This window comes from Sceloporus undulatus, chromosome 2 (assembly GCF_019175285.1).
Source record: "Sceloporus undulatus isolate JIND9_A2432 ecotype Alabama chromosome 2, SceUnd_v1.1, whole genome shotgun sequence".
In the NCBI taxonomy this organism is placed as follows: domain Eukaryota; kingdom Metazoa; phylum Chordata; class Lepidosauria; order Squamata; family Phrynosomatidae; genus Sceloporus; species Sceloporus undulatus.
In genome coordinates, this window is record NC_056523.1 from 124273081 (window position 1) to 124281441 (window position 8361).

Consider the following 8361-nt stretch of genomic DNA (forward strand, 5'->3'; position numbering starts at 1 on the left):
ATGATAGGTTTGCCTTAGGGCAGGGGTAGGCAACCTGCGGCCCACGGGCCAAATGCGGCCCAGCGAGGCCTTGGAACCGGCCCCAGCCCGGTTCTGCCACCGATTGCCGCTGGGGCCTTTGGGGGGCAATTGTCTATAGAAGCCTCAGAAACATGCATTTATATTTAAATTTTTTTTAAAAATCAGCAATTTTTTTTGCATGTCCTCCATTTTTTTTTAAAAAGTCTTCCATTTGAAAATTTTGTCCTACATTTGTCCTGGTTTATTTATTTAATTTTTTAAAAATTATTTAATTATTTATTTTTTGGCTTCGGCCCCCCAGTTGTCTGAGGGACAGCAACCCGGCCCCCGGCTCAAAAGGGTTGCCTACCCCTGCCTTAGGGTCACTATAAGTCAAAACAACTAGAAGGCACACAACAGCAATAATAATGTAGATGCTATCACAGAATTATGGAAAGAGGGCTGGTTCCATCATCAGGTAAAACCAGGGGTTTCCAACCTTTTTTACTCTTATTTCTATGGCAGAGCTCCTCAGAGGCCTACCCTGTGTCTTACAAGTTAATGGTGTTTAGGAGTGTGTGTGTGTGTGTGTGTGAATATATTCTTATTCTTTAATTTCATTCAATTTTTATTTCTTTCATTTTTCTAGAGCAGCCACGGAGCACCTGGGAAGTGCATGTGAATCCTCAAGGGCTCATTGGAGCATAGGTTGGGAACCACTGGGTAAAAAAAATGCCTCCACAGTCTCTTACTCAGTGGCATCACTGGGGTGGTGGTGCAGATCACACCAGGTGACACCCTAATGGGGCATGTGTGACACCACTGCTCCCCAGACATCTGCCTTTTGGCAGAAATGGGCTGTGGTGTTTGCTTGTGTCTCTTTAAGATGCAGAAGAAATAGAAGTTTATCGCACGGGGCCTAAACCTGTTTCAAAGCGTCCCCAGAAATGGCGCCCTCTGGAACAGAATTGGGACGCAATGGGAACGCGCCGCGGCGGCGTCTCCCCATGCGATAAAGTCACGTTTTGGGCCCCATCCGGTGCCCATCGCGTTCCATGCACGCGCCTGCTCGCCCCCGTTAGAACGCGCTGGGGACCGGTTTAGGCCCCGTGCGATAAACTTCATAGTGTGAGTAGGGTGAGACTTAGGAGGAGAAAAAAGGAGATACGCCAGGTTTTTTTAAATTAAATTTTCCTTTTTTAAATTAAAAAATCATATTACCAAAATTAAACTCCAAACACATGGAACTGTGTATATGTAAGGCTCTGCATATGATATTGTTATTTAAAGGTACTGTATAATTTTAATTTTATTAGTTGTTTATGTCACAACTATTACTATTACGATCACTAGACTCACTGGGACTCAGATCCTCTGCAGGGGCTCTTGGGGAATTTCCTGCTGCATTGGCAGGTGATCTGTTGAAGCCCTGGTTGATCTCTGGAATAGGGAAATGGCCAGGCGGTGGTTACAGTTCCTCCAAAGCGTCCTCTCACACAAAGTGGAGCCAGACATGTACCCTGGTTTACCAGGGAGCTGATGGTGATGAAACAAGTAGGACAGAGAGTGATAGTGGTGGAAGACTCAGAGTGAAACTGACTGAATACGGGCTAGAATCCACTGGAAAGCCTATGCTGTGGCAAAGGTGGCAGCAAAGAAACTATACTTTTTCACCACCGTTGCGTCTGCACAGTGTCATCCAGCAGAGCTGTTTCGAGCTGGCAGGGGCTTCTTACATTCTGCCCCCCAAGAAGAAAACAAAGACCATTCAACATCTTACTGTGAGGAATTCGCAATACACTTTGCAGACAAAATCACTCAGGTTCGCTCTGACTTGGATACTGTTGTTGTGACAGGTCCAGTGGATGTAATCATAGCACCTGCTTGTCCCATATTATTGGATAAGTTTCAATTTGTGCAGCCTGAGGATGTGGATAGCATCCTTGGAGAAGTGAGAGCCACCACGAGCATACTGGATCCTTGCCCTTCCTGGCTTCTGAAAGTGGCTAGAGAGGGACTGGCTGGGTGGGTAATGGGAGTGGTGAATGCTTCACTGCAGCAAGGCAAATTTCCATCCTGTCTAAAGAAGGCTGTGGTGAAACCGTTACTGAAAAAGACCTCCCTGGATCCCACCCTTCTAGATAACTATCAGCCAGTCTCTAACATTCCCTTCTTGGGCAAGTTTCTGGAGCAAGTGGTAGCCTTGCAGCTCCAGGGATTTCTGGATGAAATGGATTATCGAGATCCATTTCAGTCTGGCTTCAGGCCTGGCTATGGCACAGAGACAGCTTTGGTGGCCTTGGTGGATGACCTCTGTAGGGACCTGGACAGGGGGAGTGTGTCCCTGTTGCTTCTGCTAGATCTGTCAGCAGCTTTCGATACCGTCGTCCATAGTATCCTTCTAAGCCACCTTTCTTGGATGGGATTTGGGGGCATTGCTATGCAGTGGTTCTGGTTTTTTTTTTCCTGAGGAGCGGACTCAGAAGGTGGTGTTGGGGAACTCCTGTTTGGCTCCTTGGCCTGTGGGGTCCCTTAGGGTTCTGTTTGTTCCCTATGTTGTCATCCGGAGTTTTGGGGTGTGGTGTCATCAGTATGTGGATGACACCCAATTCTATCTCTCCTTTTCATCTGACTCCAAGGAAACCGTCTCTCTGCTGAACCAGTGTCTGCTGTCAGTAACGGACTGGATGAGGGCAAACAAATTGAAGCTTAATTCAGACAAGATAGAGGTGCTCCTAGTTGGTCGTAAGGCAGATCACGGAATTGGGGCTGTGCCTGAGCTGGATGGGGTTACACTCCCCCTGAAATCTCACACTCGCAGCTTGGGTGTGCTTCTGGGCTCAGCTCTGAGCCTGGATGCTCAGGTTTCAACAGTGGCCTGGAGTGCATTTTCACAATTAAAACTAGTGTGCCAGCTGCTCCCATTCCTTGACATCAGACCTGGCTACAGTGACACATGCTTTGGTTACATCCCATTTGGACTAATGCACTGCACGTGGGGCTGCCTTTGGAAATTGTTTGGAAACTTCAGCGGATCCAAAATGCCGCAGTTAGAACGCTGACCAGAGCCAGTTATAGGGAGCGTATAACTCCTGTGTTGAAACGGTTTCACTGGCTACCGGTTCTGAGCACAATTCAAAGTGCTGGTCATGACCTATCAAGCCCTACACGGCTTAGGTCCAGGCTATTTGAGAGACCGTATCTCCTCATACGGACCATGTAGAGCCCTAAGATCCTCAGGAGAAGGTTTTCTCTAGGTCCCAGCATCATCCCAGGCTTGTTTTATGAGGACACGAGACAGAGCCTTCTCAGTGGCTGCTCCCCTTCCACGAGAGGCTAGGCTGGGTCCCCTCCTGCTAGCCTTTTGCTGGCAAATAAAGACATTTTTATCCCAGCAAGCTTTTTAAAATCATGCAGGCCTGATTTTATTGGAGGCTGGGGGGCTGGTTTAGATTATTTTTAACATTGTATGTTTTAAATTTTGTATGATGTATTTTTTAAAAAAACTTTTTACTGTTTTAATTGGATAATTTTAATTGTTTTTTAAAGTGTTGTTTTTGGGTGTGTGTGTGTGTGTGTGTGTTGTGAACTGCCTTGGGTCCCAACTTGGGAGAAAGGTGGGATAAAAATAAACAAACAAACAAATAAATACTTAAAATACGTTAAGTGATATATGGGAATTACGATCTATGAGTAACATTAGTACAATGAGCCCTTGTTATCCGCTGGGTTTGGTTCCAAGATCTCCCAGAAATACTAAAATCCATGGATGCTCAAGTCTCATGAAATGCAATGGTATAGTAAAATGGTGTCCCGTATATAAAATGGCAAAATAAAGATTTGCTATTTGGAATTTATACTGTTTTTGAATATTTTCAACCTGTGGATACTTGAATCCATGGATAAAAAATCCGTGGATAAGGAGGGTGACTGTACAAAAAACATTACTAAAGATTCTGTATGGTGTGGTATGGGAGGAGGTCAGTGGGAGGAGGTGACACTATGAATTACCACACTGGTGACCCTAGTGACACTACTGCCCATACTCTGATGTTTTGGTCTACACCTTTCACAGTCTCTTTTTTCCATACTGTCGAGCTGATGGGAGTTGTAGGCCAAAATATCCACAGACCCAAAGATTCTCCATCCTTGGTACAGAGTGAGGTATTACTTTGAGCAGGAGATGTTCAGTGAAAAGGCAGGATAGAGATAAAGACAAAGATGTTGGGGGTTATTAAAGGGAAACATTCGGGAGAGGCTTCAACCATAGCAGCTGTGAAGAGCTGAGTCTAGCTCTATATAAAATTGCTGTGGTGAGGAGCCCTTAACTCCCAATGCAATTGAATTTACTTTTCCTATTCTGCTAGTTGGGGAGGGAGGGAGGGAGAGGATAACAGTCTCTTTTTCACTGCCCAGCTGATGCTGGATGTCTGCAAATTAAAGCTTGTGATAAATGCCAAATCTCTAGAAACATGATCTTTCTATACACTGGAGCTCCCGGTCCAATTAAAACTTTGGTGGTCTCAGATGGGAGCTGCTGGTCCATGCAAACCTTTCCCAGGCTTTAAATAGGTCCTGATACCTGATTGGAAATGAGAATAGAAAACCCCTGTGGCCAGGGAGGATCTTTGCAGTTTAAGGTTCATCACTCTTGTGGGAAAGCCAGGAGTTCAATCCAGAGGGATATAGTTCTGTTGTTCAGATTGTTTTTAAAAAAACACAGGCTTATTTTTAAAGAAATAAAAAAAAACTAAACCCCACCTTTAAAACTGCTATGGCCCACAGATGCATGGGAATGCCACAGTTCTTCTATTACCACTAATTGATTGAGGATATGCAGCAGGCCCTTGGTATCTGCTGGCTCCAGGACCCTCTGTGGATACCAAAATCGGTGGTTGCTTAAGTTCCATTAAATACAATGGCATATTGAAATGTCCCTTCTATAAAATGGCAAAAACAAGACTTGCATTTGGAATTTATAATATTTTTGAATATTTTAAAGTTGTGAATAGGTGAATCAGTGGATAAAAAATTCGTGGAGGCAGAAAGCCGGCTGTATTGTCTGTGATACTCTATATAAATGTTGGTTGAATTTCAGGACTATTTAGAAGATCTTTAGACTGGATTCAGAAACAATGTGGACTGTATAAAGTAAGCATGTGTGTGTGTGTTGTGTGTCTTCAAGACCTTTCTGACTTATGGCAACCCTAAGGCAAACCTATCATGGGGTTTTCTTGGCAACATTTGTTGAGAGGAGGTTTTGCCATTGCCTTCCCCTGAGGTTGAGAGTATGTGACTTGCCCAAGGTGACCCAGTGGGTTTCTCTGCCAAGCTTGGAATCGAACCTGGTTTCCAGAGTTGTAGCCCAACACTCAAACCACTATGCCACACCGATTCTCAAAGTAAGCATACTGATTTAGAATTATGCATATTGCTGTGTGCCTTCGAGTTGTTTCTGACTTATGGCAACCCTAAGGCAAAAATATTATGACAAGATTTGTTCAGAGGTGGGTTGCCTTTGCCTTCCTCTGAGGGTGATTTGCCCAAGGTCACCTAATGAGTTTCCATGGCTGAGTGAGTCTCCAGAGTCGTATTCCAATGCTTAAGCCACTACCCCACATTGGCTCTAAACATGGCCAGCAATATATTTACAGTAGTTGGTTTGCTGGTTCCTGAACATGTAGCACTGGCACACAAAGAACCCCTGAGTGGGAGCATCACATACTGATATGGTCACATTGCCAAAGTAGGAACTGGTATCTGAAAAGTAGTAAGAGAACGACCTACTAAACCCCTGAAGAGTGAATTTTATCCAATTTCATATTCAAATCAGGCTGAAAACATCTTCTTGGGAAGGCATTTCCTCCTGTACCTAAACACCTGTCTACTTTTAACAATTTCTAATCAATACTTCAACATGCCACTATCATCTTTTCATTCCTTCTCCTTACTAACAGTTGTGTTTCTACTTGTGAGCATTCAATATGCTCTAATAAAACTCTCCTAGGATTTCTGGGATGAAAGGGAATGTGTGGCCTTCCAGCAGTTTTTGGACTGAAGCTTCCATTATTTCTCAATATGTGGGGATAAACATGTTTATGTAGAGATGGGGATGGAAAGTTCTTGATGCCAGAAACTGAATGTCTAAGGCCATTATTTTCAGTGGATTTGAGGATGTTTGTTTGCATAAGATTCAGCCGTGGGAGTTCAAAGGCTGTTGCCACACTGCGGAATTAATAGTTTGCCACCACTTTAACTGTCATGGTATCATCCTATGGAATCCTGGGATTTGTAGTTTGCTGTGGCACCAGAGCTCTAACAGAGAAGGCTAAATATCTCACAAAACCACAAATCCTAGAATCCTATAGCACTGAGCCATGGCAGTTAAAGCTATATCAAACTGCATTAATTCTGCAGTATAGATGCAGTCAGAGACTGTTTAGTAAGATTGGTGGTTGATTGTAACCTTGTGTTAAAGTACTCTGTGCTTTCTTTCTGTCATGTTACCAAGTTATAATCTCGCTAATTACTGTACTGCGCTCTCATGTCCCACCCTAAAAATTTTAAATTAGCTGGGGTGGGTAGGTTCAGGATTGATTCTGGGCACTTCTGTTAACTACAGAATTAATATTGGGGGAAGAAATTACTTGTCTAGCACATTGTGTTTCAGTGAGATACTTGTTGTGTTCCACCTTGTGCTCCCATATCTTAGTGTGGGGGTTTGAGAATGATAGATACAGATCAAGTATTCATACAGGATCCATCCCAATCCTATCCATGTTCATTCAGAAAGAAGTTCCACTGATTGCAATCTAATCATCTCATTCCCAGATAAATATGTTTGGAAATTCTGCTCACTACCCATTATTCCTGGGCTCCATAGTGAAGTAACACTTGTTGTACCTCAGTTTTCAAGCCTTTCAGAATCTTAAGTTGTATCTACACTGTAAAAAGAATGCAGTTTGACACCACTTTAACTGTCTTGGCTCTATCTTACAGAATCCTGGGATCTGTAGTTTTGTGAGGCATCAGCACTCTTTGGCAGAGAAGACTAAAGACCTTTAAAACTACAAATCCCAGGATTCCATAGGATGGAGCTACAGTACTTTAAGTGGTGTCAAACTACACTATTTCTACAGTGTAGATGTATCTATACTTCTCTGTTCTTATTGCCTATTTGACTAGAATGGCAATAAAGTCAGTGTTGTGGTCTCACCAGCAGAGAGCAGGAGACCTCTTTATCTGGGTGTCTGTAATATCATGTAGACAGAATCTAGGCTAGGGCTGGTTAAGGGACAGGACATATAGAAAGGTTTCCCAGAGGTTCCTCCTTGATTGACACCAAGATGTGTGTATGATAAGAGATGTTACAGATCTGGTATTCACATATGTACAAGCACCTTTGTGCAGGTGGGAAAATGTGTACTTGCATGGAAATATAAAAAGGCTACATAGGCAACAATATACATGTTCCTCTGGGTATGACATCAGATACTTTCAGCTATGCATGCCCACATGGCTCTGCACACGTGTGCCTGCAGGAACCAGCATGCAAATATGCCTCCCATATGAACATACCCTTTCTCACACAGAGGGATTTGCGTCCTCCTGTAGTGTGTTCCTATTATGTTAATGGCAGAAATAATCTTGCTTATCTCTAGAGAAATCTTGAAATTCCTCTGTAGTGTTTGTGGTAGTAATGATCATAATTGTTATATTATTTATATAGGCCCCCCACCTATGCCAATTGGTGCCTGGAGGCATAAAATAAAAATGCAACAATAAAATACAGTACAGCCACATTAGAAATCTATTTTTAAAATCTTTTTAATAAAGAGATAGTATGTGATAAGACATATGTTTCAAATCCCTTATAACCTAGCAAAGCTACTTGTGGCTAAAAGCCCTTCAAGAGAGAGAAACCACAGACTTGTAATGTCTGCAGGTAAGTGGTTAGATGGCAGATGGTATAGTCCAATTAATATCTTACCACAAACAAGCAAACAACATGTGAAGAAGCTCCTGAGCATTTCATACACTTCCCCACATACCCAGCATTGTACAGCGACATAAGACAAAGCCATCCAAATGCACTCAAACATGCAATCAGAGGACAGTGCATTCAGACATACTTCTCAAAAGCTGGATCTCCACTCCAGGACCCAGCTGTTACGAAACCCACTAAAATGTACTGAGTTGCAGCATGAAGGACTCCACTGAGTTCAGCTGCTTCCCACTAGCCTCCCCTAACTTGATGCCTTCTAGATGTGTTGGACTACCACTCCTATCAGTCCCAACCAGCATGGCCAGTGGTCATAGGTGATGGCAGATGTGGGTCAAAATATATGGGGAGTAGCAGGT